Source organism: Elgaria multicarinata, chromosome 5 (genome assembly GCF_023053635.1).
Source record: "Elgaria multicarinata webbii isolate HBS135686 ecotype San Diego chromosome 5, rElgMul1.1.pri, whole genome shotgun sequence".
In the NCBI taxonomy this organism is placed as follows: domain Eukaryota; kingdom Metazoa; phylum Chordata; class Lepidosauria; order Squamata; family Anguidae; genus Elgaria; species Elgaria multicarinata.
The window spans coordinates 69,554,772-69,571,528 of record NC_086175.1 but is presented as its reverse complement, the minus strand read 5'-3'; the positions used below and the strand labels follow the sequence as shown (position 1 = coordinate 69,571,528).

At 42.3% G+C, this 16,757-nt stretch overlaps 1 protein-coding gene across 3 annotated transcripts in view; it reads right to left on the bottom strand.

Moving 5' to 3' along the window:
* The window catches only part of LOC134398924 (cystathionine beta-synthase-like protein), a 47,288-nt gene extending 38,092 nt beyond the window's left edge, over positions 1-9,196 (bottom strand). For all 3 annotated transcript variants that reach the window (XM_063126577.1, XM_063126575.1, XM_063126574.1), the window contains exon 1: positions 9,068-9,196. The gene's annotated coding sequence lies outside the window, so the exon portion shown is untranslated. The remainder of the gene's footprint in view (positions 1-9,067) is intronic.
* Between the last annotated feature and the right edge of the window lie 7,561 nt (positions 9,197-16,757).

Below are 16,757 nucleotides of genomic sequence, written 5' to 3'. Positions count from 1 at the left end.
AGATCTACGAATGTGGCTTTTTGCTACCAGCATCACTTTCGAAACTTAGGGTGTGCTGATTTTAGAAGGGCACCAAATATTTTGCTTGGGTTTGCTCTGGAGAAACTTCCACACGCTGCAAAGTAATTTCTGGAGAAAGGTAAAGAAAAATTCAAAACAAACAAACAGTTTTTTCCCCGAAGCCTTTTGTTTTTTTCCTGAAAAATTGGAAAAATGAAGAAAAAATTGATTATAGAATGTTTATTTTAGCATGATGAATAAAATGTTTAAGAAAAGGTGTTTGTATATTTACCTCTCCAAATGATTTCTAAAAACTATGTACACTATCAGATTATTACAATTTCTGTGCACCGGGACAAGCTAGTTCTAGGTTGCAAACTGAGACTACAACTCTCAAGTGCAATAGCAAGATGCATTTCTGCCTCTAGGGGGCACTGCCATGGAAGCAGAGACTGATAGTGATAGCTGTAGCTCAGAAAATGAGTCTGATTAAATTTCATACATATTCATTTAATATTTTTTCTCATTTCTTTTTATGGGAATGGGTGCTTCATGTCTGCTTGACACTGGAGGACTAGTGGAGAAATAAATAATTCCCCCTAAGCTAAACAATCCCAGCTGCTGTAACCTTTACTCATAGGGAAGTTGCTCCAGCCCCTTGATCATTTTAGTTGCTCTTTTCTGCAGGGCTTTTTTCCAACTCTACAATGCCCCTTTTTAGGTGCAGTGACCAGAACGGCACACAGTATTCCAAGTGTGGTCGCACCACAGATTTGTATAAGATGAGTATTATCCTCGCAGTTTTGTACTCAGTTCCTTTTCTAATTACAGCCATCATGGAATTTACCCTATTTATTTATTTATTTCATTTCTATACCGCCCAATAGCCAGAGCTCTCTGGGCAGTTCACAGCTACCACACACTGGGTTGACATCTTTACTGAGCTGTCCACCACAACACCAAGATCTCTTTCTTGGTTAGCCACCGCTAGCTCAGATCCCATGAACTTACACTTCAAGTTGGGGTTTTGTTTTTGCCAGTTGGTTGTCGTTTTTTGCCAGAATGTGCATCACTTTACACTTGCTTACACTGAACCACATTTGCCATTTGGATGCCCACTCTCCCAGTTTGAAGAGATCCTTTTGGAGCTCCTCACAATTCAGTTCTGTTTTAACCACTCTAAATAATTGGGTTTTGTTAGCAAACTTGGCTACTACACCGCTCATTCCTGACTCCAGATCATTTATAAACAAATTGAAAAGCATTGCTCCCAATACAGATTCCTTAGGGTCCCCACTATTTACATCCCTGCACTGGGAGAATTTATTTATTTATTTATTTATTACATTTCTATACCGCCCAATAGCCGGAGCTCTCTGGGCAGTTCACAAAAATTAAAAACATTCAAAGTATAAAACAACAGTATAAAACCATAATATAAAATACAATATAAAAGCTCAACCAGATAAATTTACCATTCGTTCCTACTCTCTGCTTTCTGTTCTTTAACCAGTTACTGATCCATAAGAGGACCTCTCTTCTTATTCCATGACTGCTGAGTTTGCTCAGGAATATTTGGTGAGGGACTTTGGCAAGAGCCTTTAGAAGTCCAAGTAAACTATGGCTACTAGATCACCCTGTCTACATGTTTACTGACACTCTCAAAGAACTCGAAAAGGTTGTTGAGACTGGACTGAGAAGTCTTTGTTCTGGATATCCACTAAGGGCTGGGGTCAGGTTTATCAGCACCCTGGATAGAGCTTTCTCCACTGCCGTGCCAGTGTTCCTTAGAGAAGATCTCTGGGCAGAAAAGTTATTGGAATCTGAGCCCAATCCATTTCATCAGGCTTTTAAATTTGTATGATTAATTACTCCCCCCCTATCTGAAAGAGATATTGAGATGGCAATATTTTAACTAGTATGTGGGGCTTTGTTTTTACGTATTTGCACAATTTTCTTTTTCGTCATTACATGCCCCCTCCCATGAACGCTCCTCTAAGTCATAGAGCAACAAGATCTCCAGAGAAGCAAAAATGCTGCAAATCACTTTAGGTAACTATATGAGCAAGATATGGCCAAGATACCACATGCAGAACCATCATTCTGTGATCTGGAACACTCTCACACATCATATGTTTAATGAGGAAATAAGGTATTAAACTGTCAGAGAAAGGAGGGGATCAGATTATACAAAAAATAACGTGGTGGCTAATATTAAGAGTGCTTATTAATGTGTTATGCTTCATGATATTGTTTTAACCACCCAGTTCACAATATCAAGGAAGCCCAAGATTATGAAAAGCATATTTACATGGAAAGAGAGGTTGAAGAAAGAGGTGAAGAAAGAATTTACAAGGAGATGTTTTAAAGACAGGCCCTTCTATATGGGAGGGGTGCAAGAGAAAAGAACACATACCAGTGCAAACCCCTCTATTCCCCACCCTCATGGATTAGCTATATTGACAGAACAGAACAGGAAGTAATATGAGGTTGTTGTGTAAATACAATTATATTTATTATCCATTTCTCCAAACAGTGAAAAGGTTTCAGGGGTAGTGCCCACAGTCACACAATGGTGGAGTTAGAACATGTTGTGTGGGGAGTACTTCCTAAAAACCCAACCTTTGAGTGCAGTCTTCACACTGCATAAAGTGTTGTCTGAACTGAGCCACGGAGAGAGATTCTCAATGGGTAGGAGGCACTGATGTGAGACTGAGAAATTGGGGCTCTCTCCTTTCCTCTTCAGAAAATAAACCAGTGTGCGCACATGCACACAAAGACATGCACACAAAGACCACCATACATAAAAGCTGTCCCAATCAGTGGAGAGAGCAGCTCTGAGCAAGCAAAAGATTGATAGACATGCCCAGCTTTCTCCTGCGCTGAAGTAAATGAGGAAGCCAACATACGTAAGAGGTTTGATTACTCTGTGGGTCAAGAAATGAAGTTGGAACAGTTACTAAATGTGCAGCCCTATGCATGTTTAGACAGAAAAACCATGCTGGGATTTATAGGTGTGCTTTATGTCTAAATGTGCACAGGATTGCACCCTAAGAGGACTGCACTGAAATTTTCACAGGGTAATGTTGGAAGAGTAGAAAGAATTCTGATCGCTTGAACACACTGACACTCTTCCCAAAATCAAAATAATGAAATTGAATGCAAATTCCAAGATATTGGAATTAAACGCTAAGGAAATACATGAAGATGGCCACAAAATTCTCAAAGATGCATGAAAAGGAAACAGGTTTATCACAACATAAAGACCTAACAGACAAGTGAATCTCAGAAAGCAGAAAACCTATCTCAGAGCTATCATATTCCATCAAACAAACCCAAACAAACCATAAAGAATTCCATAAGTGATGCTACTTATCAAAGGGTTTCAGTTATCAAAACAAACAAGTACTGTGCAACACTATTTTTACAGACTTGGGTCAGAACCTTATGTATAATCATGTCTGTTATCTTTACAACATGAAAGACTGACGTTATATTACCTTTCACATGTCAATTCTCATTGGCAGAGTAACAGCAATTACGTGCTTTTTTCAAAAAGTGAATACCACTGTACAAAGCCATGGCATGGACATCTTTGTGTGTATGGGTGGGGTGGACCCAACCTTTCAGTATGTTGTCTCCTCCATCACTGCATCCATTGGTATATGTAAGTTAATCCTCACATGCTAAGTGTTTGGTAAATTGTGCGGAAAATAGATTTCCCTTAAACTGCTACTTTAATCATGAAAAACATGTTCCAGCAACTTCATACAATGATTTCATGCAATCCATATTATCTGTTCCATTCATGCTGGGATTTGATTTTTTGTTTTACAAGAATTAAAAAGTTTAAAGGAATATTTCATTTGACACATGTCAACTATAGGTATCTATTATTACCACACACACCCTTAGCTGACTCCCTCACCCACACACATCCAGTGCAAATGCAATGATAAAAGTGCAGAAAACTCTATCATACTACGATGTTTGAAAATTGAGATATGCCCAAACATTTCACAAATTAGTACTCCGATTAATCACATCAAACAGGTAAGAATCCTAGTTCCTGATATACTCCAAATAGATACAGAATGTTATTAGACCAACTCAGTGTGTCCACAAAAGGCACACGTGCTGTTCTCACTTTATATTCAAATATTCATTGATTGCATGGCAAAGAAGCAGGATTACGCCTGCTGGCCCTACCCATGCCCCCAACCTCCATGCATTCATCCAGAGACAATAACAGGTTCTGCATGAATACTACTGTGTACATGTAGGAAATCAGGAGTCTTAACTGCGCATCAGACCACGGGTCCAGCATGTCCAGCATTCTGTTCGCACAGTAGCCAAACAACTGCCCATGGGAAAGCTATAAGCACTACATGAGTGTAACAGTATCCTCCCACCCAGGTTCCCCAGCAACTGGTGTACATAAGTATACTGCCTCTGAGACTGGAGGTAGCACATAGCCATCACAGCCAATAGCCACCGAGAGCCTTCTCCTCCGGGAATTTGTCCAATCCTCTTTTAAAGCCATCCATCCAAACTGGTGGCCAACAATATTTCTTGTGGAAGTGAATTCCATAGTTTAAACGTGCACTGTGTAAAGAAGTACTTCCTTTTACCTGTCCTGAATCTCTCACCAATCAGCTTCATCGGATGACTCCTACTATTCTACTATTATGAGAGAGGGAGAAAAATCCCTCCCTATCCACATTCTCCATGCCATGTACAATTTTGTATATCTCTATCATGTCTCCCCTTACCGTCTTTTTCCCAAGATCAGATCAGAGGTGATAAATTAACATTGTTAAATGTCCTACAGGTGGGTTTATTATGTTTTTCCTGTTAATGCTTGTATATTTTGACTTTTAATCTCTCAATTTTAACTCTGCTTTATTGTTGTTGTTTTTAACTGTATTTTATAGTTAATTTGTTCTGACATGCTGGCTGTTTACCGTAATAAACTTGATATGATATGATCCTTTTCCCAAGCAAACAATCCCAGCTGTTGTAACCTTCCATCATAGGGCCATTGCTCCAGCTCCTTGATCATTTTAGTTGCCCCTTTCTGCACTTTTTCCAGCTCTAAAATAAATTTTTTTATGCATGGTAAAAAGAACTGTACATAGTATTCTAAGTGTGGTCTCACCATAGATTTGTATAAAGGCAGTATGATATTGGCAGTCTTGTTCGCAATTCCTTTCCTAATTACACCTGACAGGGAGTTTGCCTATAGACCAGTGGTTCTCAACCTTCCTAATGCCGCGACCCTTTAATACAGTTCCTCATGTTGTGGTGACTCCCAACCATAAAATTATTTTCGTTCTTCTCTACACGATCCATTGTCATGGGATGGTTTGCTAATGAAAATAATACATAACAATAGCTTTAATGATACAAAAGATGATACATGACATAGTTCAGTCAATACAGTTTCCTAAGACCATCGGAAATATGTGTTTTCCGATGGTCTTAGGCGACCCCTGTGAAAGGGTCATTCGACCCCCAAAGGGGTCCCGACCCACAGGTTGAGAACCGCTGCTATAGACCCTACAGGCATAAAACTGCACAGGCCTAACAGGGAGTTTGCCTATAGACCCTACAGGCATAAACTGCACAGGCATACAGCACATTCTCAACTTTAGCTTAATGTGTAGAGGCTGCCGCTTAGATATATTTTTCAATATGTTCAGCAATATATTAATCTATTAAATTATAGAAAATAATAGGGCATAGATAGGGAATGAATAGAGAGCAGGGCTAAAAACATAATCTTGCTTCCATTTCTCCTTTTCAATGAGTGGCCTGGTTCAGACAACACACTAAACTATGCTGCTTAACCACAAAATAGTTAAGGGAATGCTTTAACCTTAATGCACTCCCTTAACCATTTTGTGGTTGAGCAGCATGATTTAGCATGTTGTCTGAACCAGGCCAGTGTGTTAATATGCAAGAGAGTACAGAGCTGTAGTTTCAGCCTCTAGCACATCTCTGAGGATGCTGTTTGTGGAGGGTGTGTCAAGGAATGCTTATTTTGCTGTTCCTTGAGACACACCCTCCCCCAAAATGAATCTTCAAAGATGTGGAAGGAGTTACACACAGTTGGAGTTATAAAAGTCAACAATAGCTTAATAGCTGGAGTGAACATTATCTGAAAAATGCAAACAGGAACAAACTGTATCCAGTATTTATTTATTACATAAAATAATTAGGTCTACGTGAAATAGAATCTGTATGGGATTAAATTTTACAGTAGTGTCGGGTTTTCCCTACGCAGATATTTTCTTGCATCGCACTTCTGCATGGGATTACAATTTATTTTAAGGTTGTAATCTCATGCACATTTACCTGAGTGTGATTTCCACTAAATGCAATTTCAAGCCACAGTGACTTTTATTGCTTGTCTTGTGACTTTTTTTTTGAGTCACTCATGAACATATCTGCATTCACAGTGTACACATTACTCAAAATATGCTGGTCTGATTATGGCATGTAATATCTGATAATGGAATACCTGCAACCAAAGGTAATCTTGTTTGTTAAATCTTAGACTAAAATTTTCCAAGCGTAACGGAAAATTTCCAAGCGTGGGGAAATGCTTTATGAATGGACTAGCTCTGGCCAAACCCTGCTGTGACTGCCTCGGCCTGTGCTTCTCACTCACCAACTGCTCCATCAGGAACCTGTACTGAAGGGCCAGGGCCAGCCTGTGCGCTTCCCCCCTTCATCAGGCCTGTTTCTGGGCATACACAGAGTACCTCCCCTTCCTCCCTCCCTTTTGTCTTTGCCCTCCATCATCTAATGGGGGTCTCCCTCTTAAGGGAAAAGGCTGCACATGTGCTTCCCCGGATTCTGAGAAAACAGAATATCAGGATGGGGTGCCTTTGAGCATGTTCATAGTTTGGCCTCTCAAAGTCACACTGTTGTATCTAGTTATGATTTTAAAACCATGCACGGTAGGTGGGAGGAGGCACCACAAATGGATGCAGCCCATTTATGTGGGTTGTTTCCTTTTGTGTAGAATTAGGTTGACTGCTTGAGACCAACCTTAGGCATCTGGTTTGTGAAAGGCAAACAGCGGCCACCAGCCCATGCACTCACAATGGCCTCTAAAGGCTGGTAAGTCTGGCTTCCCACCCAAGGCATGCTGGGAGTTGTAAGTGTAAGCCTAGGGTTTTTTATTATTAAATTCCTTTAAAAGACTTAAAAAACAAAATTTTGTGTTTTCAGATTTTTCTGGTACATTGTACAGCCAGACCTATCGGTGTGCCAAATTTCAAGTTTCTAACTCATTTGGAAGTCAGTTAACATTTCCAGACATGCATCCCCCACACATACTTTCAGCTTTATAGGTAGAGATCCCTTTAAGAAAAAGGAAACCTCAAGCATCTCTGGAATTTTACCAGAGTGAAACTATATCCAGCATCTTTTGACCTGTGACCTGAACCTTTTACGAAAAGCTCTCCAACAACCCTATCTGAAAAAAGCCACTTGTAACTTGAGCCTGGATAAGATGCGGAAGACTGATCCTGTATCTAATGTCTAAGCTGAACAGCTAACATTTCAGCAAGACCGGGACTAAAATGAGGCTGTTTTCACAAGTTGTACTTGTGAATTAAGCACTCTTTAATTCAGCTTTTATATTCCCCACATAGGCAGTTTGAATGCACCCCATCTATCAGCTAGAATGTACATCTAAAAATTACACTCCTTCCATTTTCCAGGCAGTGTTAGTGACGATGGTCACTAACACATTCCAGACTGATGGCATTTTCACTTATAAGGCTTCAGATGTTTTAGGCTTAAATTGGTCTGCAATATAAAAGTTAACATTGCATTTAAAAATGTGCTTGCCATGTTCTGTTCCATCTTAATGACACAGAAAATGTGCAAGTGGCTCTATGGCATGCTTTAGTCTAACTTATGTAGTCTAACTTGTGAAAGCAGCTTTAAAAGTGTACTCGCTGTTGGATCCTATGTGTGTCCCCTTAGAAGGAAGCCCCACCAAGTCTTTGTTAGGCTACAATATTACATCTACCTACCTAGGAGTAAGCCCAACTGAATTCAATGGGGTAATTTTTGTGAACCGCCCAGAGAGCTTCAGCTATTGGGCGGTATAGAAATGTAATAAATAAATAAATAAATAAACATGCATAGGATCACACAATCAGTTTCCTATTATATTAATAGAGTCCTGCTGGATCAGACTAAAGGCTTATCTAGTTCTGTTTCTCAAAACATCAACCAGATGTACAAGGGAAGCCGACAAGCAGGTCATAAGGGCAATCATAGCTCTCTCACACTCCCAACTCCCTGGCCCCAGTGTTTAATGGCATTCTTTTGTTTCATTTTGCTTTACAGACCATGGCCAGCCTAAAAGTTTGGAGGGGGGCACCAAAAAGTAAGGGGGGCAGGTAATCTGGTTTGCAGACTTTTTAAAGACAAAACTGTGAACCTATGTTTTTTAATGTTTTTTGTTTGTTTGTTTGTTTGTTTGTTAAAAAAATTAAGCGGCAGAGAAAATTTTGGAGACAGCCCACCCCTATCTCTGGTCCTGTTACTTTAATAAAAGAAGCAGGCAAGCGTTTTCAAGAAAAGTGTAGTTTTGTCTCTGGCAGACTTTTGCCCTCCATCATCTAATGGGTCTCTCTCTCCTAATCTGAAGAGATAGCAAGACCACGTAGGCCCCCGAAGGAACAGAACATTTTCACACAGAGGCATCTTTAAGCAACGCCACCACGGACTGCGGCTCTCAGCTGCTGGGGCACCGAGATGATGCAATCAGAAGGCAGGTGAACAAGAAGTGACGGACGCATGCCGCGGTTCCAGAATAATTGCTCAACCCCACCCCACCCCACCCCACCCCCTAACAAAGGGAGCAACCCCCCCTCCCCCAAAACGCTTCTTATGGTCCTTAGGATTTCTGGGCTACGAACCGGCGCTGCTCACATCCCCCCCCGACCCCGCCATTACAACAAATGCACAGCCCGATCCCAGCCCCTTGCTCGGGGAAAAGGTGGCGGTTTTTCCCTCTCCAGATGCTACTGCTAACACTTACTTGGTAGACCGATAAGAAGAAAAGGGGAACAGGCTCCGTGCGTGGATGGAAAGACGCCCCGCCGGATCACAGACGCAACACCTGCTATCGCCCAACCGGGTGCTCGGCGTGAGTGAATAGGCTTTGCCAACCCTCTTTAGGTTTTAGGGAAAGAGCCAGCGGTGATTGGCTGGGATGGGGGCGTGGGGGTGGACACACGCGGCCAATGAGAAAGCAGAGTGTCAGTCCTGCTGCAGCCTGAGCAAATTGCTGCCGCATCCTGCACGATGGGCGTAGTAAACTCAGGCAAGTGTAGAGGAACAGTCGTTTTGTTCTCACACTGCATCGTCTGGTTATTTTTGATGCCTTGGCCACCTGTCTCGTTGTAATGGTGGTAACAGTGGCAGCTGCTCATAGGAGGCAATGGAAGAATCTGGGACTTGATCGTTGCAGTGATTCCACAGCATCTCCCCACGCGCCCCGCAGAAGCAAAGCCAAGCCAGACAGACACGACCTTCTTGTGTGAGAAAATGTTATTTAAATGCCCTCCAAATGCTTCCGGTGGTGTCAAATATGATCACTCCCCTATCAGGCAGGGCCAGACCAAGACATTTTGCTGCCTGAGGCAAAGGAAATAGATGTTTACCCACCCACTTAATGCCATGGTGGGAAGTTGATCAAATAACTGGCACTAGCAGACCAAATGGCACACATAGCTCTGTCCTCCAACACCTCTGCTCTACACACACACACACACACAAGCATCCACTGCCCAAAGCAGTGCCTATCTATCCCTAACAATAGAGCAAGCCCTGCTATCAGGCTAATAAAATCTTCTTCGGAGTACCCTTTTGTTCATTTGCAAAGTATTCTAAATAAAGGTTTTTAAGACAATAAGCTAATGATTTCAGTGATAATAGGCAGACACAGCCAGCCCATTGCAGCAGGAGGTGCAGTGCCTTCCCTGTGCTCCCACTCTCACAAACTCTGGTCCTGTTTAGTTCAGCTCAAGGTCCCCATGGGAGTCAATCTGAAGCAGTGACACTTACTAGAAGAGTAGCAGGTGGGGAGGAGCATATTCAATGAAGCAGACTCAAGTTAGACTACGCAGGATCACAAGGTAAGTCCAGGCCAAGTAGGTTCTATCAGAACCCTAGGCTGGCTGGAACTTACTCAGGAAGGACTGCAGCCAATGTCTCCCATGGTGACCCTGTCCTCAACCACAGTAGACATCAACTGCCACTGCTGACGGGCAAAGTAGCTTTTTATGGTATTTGATTTTAATGTATTGCTAATGAGCTGCTTTACCTGATAAAGTTTTATTTTAAAATGTTATTTGCTACTGCTGTTATTTTACATTAGTTGCTACGAGGCTCAAATGTGCACATTTATATCTTTGAATATAACTGTTTAGATAAATATTTTGTGAACTACTGCTAACACCTGGAAGGTTGAATTATGCTTTAACATGAATATTTAAGATTATTTTAAATAACAGCTGAAATGCTTCAGTAGCAGCTAACCCAGCCCCTGCTTATTTCCCCTACTTGTACACCATTACAGTGTGGTGTTGTGGTTAGAGCGTTGGACTGGGAATTGTGAAACACACTTGAGCTATGAAGCTCACTGGGTAACTTTGCCAGTCACTGACTCTCAGCCTAACCTACCTCACAGGACTGTTGTGAGGATAAAGTGGAGAAGAGGAGGATTGTATAAGCCACCTTGGGTTCTTTGCAAGAGGAAAAAAAGATCGGATATCAAAGTAATAACGAAGAAATAAATAAATAAGCACTTTCTGTTTCTACTTAACACATCCCATACGAACAATGCATCAGGGAGCAGGCCAGCAAGGGGAAATCTAATTAAATTCTCATGGTAAACTTGTTAGACTGTGCCAGCAAAACAAACAGCGTGTCTTGTGGCACATTAAAGACGATGGGTGAAATCGTATGCGTGTTTAAACAGCATACAATTGTCTACAAAAAGTCCTACAACTCCCAGCATTCCCTAGACTGCAATCCTACGCATATTTAGACAGAAAAATGCCCTTCAACTCCCAGTATTCACCAGCCAGCATCATGCCCAAGTCTAAACATGTACAGGATTGTGTCCTAACAAGTTTATTATGGCATAGGTTTTCATGGACTACGGTCTTCTTCAGAGGCATTTAGTGTTATTCTGAGTTACAACTATACACACACCAAGGGTTGGAGGTGAAGGACTGTAAACAGTGAGGCAATTTCGTTTTGCTCTGACCTCATTGTTCACAACTCCCACCCCCACCTTGCCATACATCTGATGTTGTAATCCACGAAAGTTGATACCATAATAAATGTCAAAAATCCACAGCCAAGCAATCCCTTTATTCAGACCGAGCTCAATGCTACAAAAACATGCACAATTTCAAGTTCTCCAGAACTCTTCACCTGGCTGGGCAGTCCAAAAAGCAGGCGATGGGATGGGTGGGAAAAAATGTAATACAGGAAGTAAGGCGAGTGGCTACCAAGAAGAGGGCCTTTTCTGCACCCTAGTTGTAGAATTAGCTTCCTAGCACCTACCTTGTGCTCTTTCTGGTGCCTGCTGAACTTTTTATTTTCCCTGGCATTTCGGTCTTTTAGCTCTGTCATTTTAAATCTCTGCATTGCTGCTAGGTATTTTGGTTTGTACTTTTCTACTGTAGTTTTAAACGTTTACATTATATTGTATTTTGTGGGTTTCATGGTTGTGAACCACCCAGAGAACTTAGGCTATCGGGCCGTATAGAAATTTAATAAATAAGTGTGACTCCCCTCTAGGGTGACCATATGGAAAGGACAGGGTTCCTGTATCTTTAACAGTTTGTATTGAAAGGGGAATTTCAGCAGGTGTCATTTCTACGCATGCAGCTCTGCCCTCTTGACCAGATACAAAAGAGGTCAGGGCTACTGAAGCTTGAATTGTTGTGATGAAGAGGGAATTTTACTAGGAGCTGCATGCATACAAATGACACCTGCTGAAATTCCCCTTTCAATTCAACTGTTAAAGATACAGGAGTCCTGTCTTCCTTTCCATATGGTCATCCTCCTCCCAGGCACTTCCTTGCAGGCAAAACATGTCCCGCGGTTTCCACTCTGAGATGTCCAATCATACCGGAAGCCAGGGCGTGTTGCTCTACCCATTTCCCCCTATCTCTCTGTCTCAGCAAGCCATGTGGAAGCCATAGGGGATGTCCAGCTTGTGCTCTTCCAATCACCAGCTTCCCTCAATGGTTGATTCTAGAGCACCGGGTGCCTTTCTAGACGCCCACTGTTAAGTGGCCCCGTGGCGGGCTTTATCTTTAAGAGGAGTGGGCAGAGAAACAAGCCATTGTCCAGGAGCTAAAGCAAGCCTTGAGCCCCCAGGCATCTCAAGCTCAGTTTGCATATTGAGACAGCATTCTTCCTGCTGCTGACTCATCCTAAGATTACAGACGTCCAATGTGCTTTTGAGTCAGCCTTTTGTGTCCCACTTCAAACCACCATTTGGGTGGGTAGATGGGCTTATGTCAAATAGACTGCTGTTCCACCTTTTTCTCCTCCCCACGGATTGAGGGCTACTTCACACCTCACAACATTGATTTCCCGGTGAAGACTGCCACCTTAGAAGCTGTTCACAAGTGACGGTCTATGGCTGAGTTCGGACGACACGCTAATCAACAGTTCCCATTCTGTTCCTATTAACACCCCCCACCCCCGGTTGATTAGCGTGTCAGCCGAACTCAGCCTGTAAAAGAGATTTTACTTATTTCGTATGCACGTGGGGTTGATGAGACACAGAGATGACTGATTTTCTAGCAACCTTATTTGATCCGTGTGAATTGTAATACTTAAGGGGTGGGGGGGGGGAATAAAGCAGTGCTGGTGTTTTTGGTTTGTTTAAAATGAAGTACCAGATTTGGAGAGTACCAGTTTTGATCAGATCAAACACACCTGAGCAGTTAAAACACACAATAGAAAATATTACCAACTACATTTGAAAAGGATGTAACAATTGGACAAATTGTCCCCCAAATTTGTACTCTAAAGTATAAGCCTATTTGCAAGACTATCCCTGAAACCTGGCTCTTACAAATACTTTATGGGAAGGAGAAATTAGATTTTAACTGACTGACTGAATGAATTTGATAACTTGTTTCCCCATTATAAAAAGAGGGGGGATGAACATAAGAAGCTGACTTATACCAAATAAGACCCAATAGTCTATCTAGGTTTGTATTGACTGCTGGACTAACTGGCAGAGGTGCAATGTATTTTCAGACAGAAGCATTTTCCCACCCTACCTGGAGGCCGGAGATTAAATTTATGGATTTTGCATTCAAAGCATGTGGTTTATCACTGAACTACAGTCCGTCCATCTTTCAGTTAATTAACAGAATACTAAATCAAGATGCTGATGCTAGGGAAAGTGGAAGGCAAGGAAGAGGGGCCGACCAAGGGCAAGATGGATGGATGATATTCTGGAGGTGACGGACTCAACCTTGGGGGAGCTGGGGGTGGCAACGGCCGACAGAAAGCTCTGGCGTGGGCTGGTCCATGAAGTCACGAAGAGTCAGAAGCAACTGAACGAATAAACAACAAACAAATCTTCAATGTGCTATGAAGTAAATCAGTTAAATATGAACTAATCTCCAAGAGCACAGAGCTTTGCTCATATTTTGAGATACTGAACTACTTGTGAATACTTAAAACTTCCATCCTTTCTTTACAGAGTATTTTAGCTCTGTAAAGAACAGTTTAGGCATAAAAGAGTCCTCAGTACTATGTCAGAACTTGTAGAGAATGCTGAGGCTCCAACTCAACTGCTAGTAAAATATACTTACAGATTTCAGCTGTATATCACTATTTTTACATTTTCAAACTTTACTACTTTATTATGCTAAAAACATATGTAATATTTATTTTTTTATTTTATTACATTTATATACTGCCCCACAGCCGAAGCTCTCTGGGCAGTTTAAAACAATTAAAAATGGTAAACATTAAAAGTATACAAAATTTTAAAAATCATCAGAAACTTATAAAAACAACAGTGTAAAAACAACAGTATCCATTTAAAAACAACAATTCTGGGGTCCATTAAAAACAAACTTAATGTTGTTAAATGCTGTTAAAATGCCTGGGAGAAGAGAAAAGTCTTGACCTGGCACTGAAAAGATAACAATGTTGGCGCCAGGCGAGCCTCATCGGGGAGATCATTCCACAGTTGGGGGGCCACCATGAAAAGGCCCTCTTCCTTGTTGCCATCCTCCGAGCTACTCGGAGTAGGCTCTCGGAGTAGAACCTTAGATGTTGAGCAGTGTACGGGTAGGTTCATGTCGGGAGAGGCGTTCCATCAGGTATTGTGGTCCCAAACCATGTAGGGCTTTATAGGTTAAAACCAGCACCTTGAATTGGGCTCGGAAACATATAGGCAGCCAATGCAAGCGGGCCAGAATAGGTGTTATATGCTCAAACCTCCCTGTTCCAGCTATCAATCTGGCCACTGCATTTTACACAAGCTGCAGCTTCCAGACCGTCTTCAAAGGATGTCCCATGTAGAGGGCATTGCAGTAATCTAATTTGGAAGTTACCAAAGCATGGACAACTGAAGCTAGGTTATCTCTGTCCAGATAGGGGCGTAGCTGGGCCACCAACTGGAGTTGGTAGAAAGCACTCCATGCCACTCCAATGACAAAGATGGTTCTAGGAGAACCCCCAAGCTACGAACCTGCTCCTTCAGGGGGAGTGCAACCCCATCCAGAACTGGTTGAATGCCCCCATCCGATCAGAGGAACCACCCACCAGCAGCATCTCAGTCTTGTCTGGATTGAGTTTCAGTTTATTAGCCCTCATCAAGTCCATTGTCGCAGCCAGGCACTGGTTCAGCACAGCCACAGCCACAACTGATGAAGGTGAAAAGGAGCAGTAGAGCTGCGTGTCGTCAGTGTACCGATGACAGCGCACTCCAAACCTCCGGATGACCGCACCCAACGGTTTCACGTACATGTTAAACAGCATGGGGGACAAGACCGACCCCTGCGGAACCCCATACTGGAGAGTCCACGGGGCCGAGCAATGTCCCCCAAGCACCACCTTCTGGAGCCGACCTGCCAAGTAGGAGTGGAACCACTGCAATGCAGTGCCTCCCACTCCCAACTCAGCCAGACGTTCCAGAAGGATACCATGGTTGATGGTATTGAAAGCCGCTGAGATCAAGGACAATCAACAGAATCACACTCCCCCTGACTTTCTCCCGACATAGGTCATCATACAGGGCGACCAAGGCTGTTTCCGTGCCAAAACCAGGCCTGAAACCCAACTGAAATGGATCCAGATAATCAGTCTCATCCAAGAGTGTTTGGAGCTCGCCCACCACCACCCGCTCAAGGACCTTGCCCAGGAATGAAACATTTGCTACTGGCCTGTAGTTACTAAGATTTTCCGGGTCCAAGGAAGTTTTCTTCAGGAGTGGTCTCATTACTGCCTTTCAGATGGTCTGGGACCTGATACCTGTAACACCTGCCGTTTAGACTGCAAATCTCCATTTTGAGATTGGGTGTATCTAAACTGCAGTCCTCATGGCCATATTTTTGCATGTTTCTTTCCCCATTCCCTACTTTCTGGACAATCCAAAAGCCTACACAATTTTGTAGAATTTTACATTCCTATGTAAACCAGAAGTAAGAGCTAGTGCATCTCATTAGTTTTCCAGATGTAAAAAGAAACCCATTAAATCTACTAGGGCATAAACAGTGATAACTGTCATTAACTGCAATCTCTAAAGCCATTTGAAATGTACTCTACTTAATGCTACAGTCTGTAGTATTTCAGGTTTTTTGGAACTGATCTATTGGATAGGAATTCAGTACAAATTTGGCTGCAGTACTAAGCATTCACATGAAATAGTCCCATTAAAATTAATGGAACCTAGCTCTGAGTAAATATGATTAGCAACTTTCGATGCAGGCTAGAGATTTCATCCACATTCCTAGAGCTTTTGGGGGATAGAGGGGAGCTATTTCATATGTATGGTCTGGAGATACATGGTTGGACTGATGAGAAAAGGAATGGCAGAATATTTTGTGGAGGATTCAGAGCCAGGATGAGAAAGGAATGCAAGAGGCAGTGAATGGTCTGGGCACTAGAGGCTATTGGGAGTAGGAAAAAGGGATACTGGTAGGAATCTTGGCTCTTGAATCTAGTTCTAGAATCTTTAGCCACTCTCCTCTGCTAATACAGTCAAATTGCTGACGTTTAATTTTTTTGCAAGAGTGATCCTTCCTGGGAAGACAATTGTAGGAAACTGGAAGAGGATCAGTGAAGACTCTGATCTCTGAAGAGGCTTAAAAATTGTTAAAACGTTCACATGTGCCAAAGTATTGCAGTCCCACTGACCAAGCAGGGAAGCTTTTGTAAATTGGAAGCTTTTTCTTCCTTCTCCCCCACTCCCTTCAGCCTAGAAGTTTGTGTACAGAAACAGCATGAAGCTTGAACTTCACACTGCAAATGGGTAGCTCTGAAACAACAAACCTATATTGCTTCATCCTCTCCCCTGGCAACATGAAGTTGGTGTGACATTCATGCTGTGTTTCCCTGTCTTCATACGCAGCAGCTAACAAAGTAGATTTTGGACCAGGAAAACCATGCACACTCCGTTAAGCATTTTGTATTACTAGATGTTACTGGTATAAATGCAGACAGACTTTATGACAGAC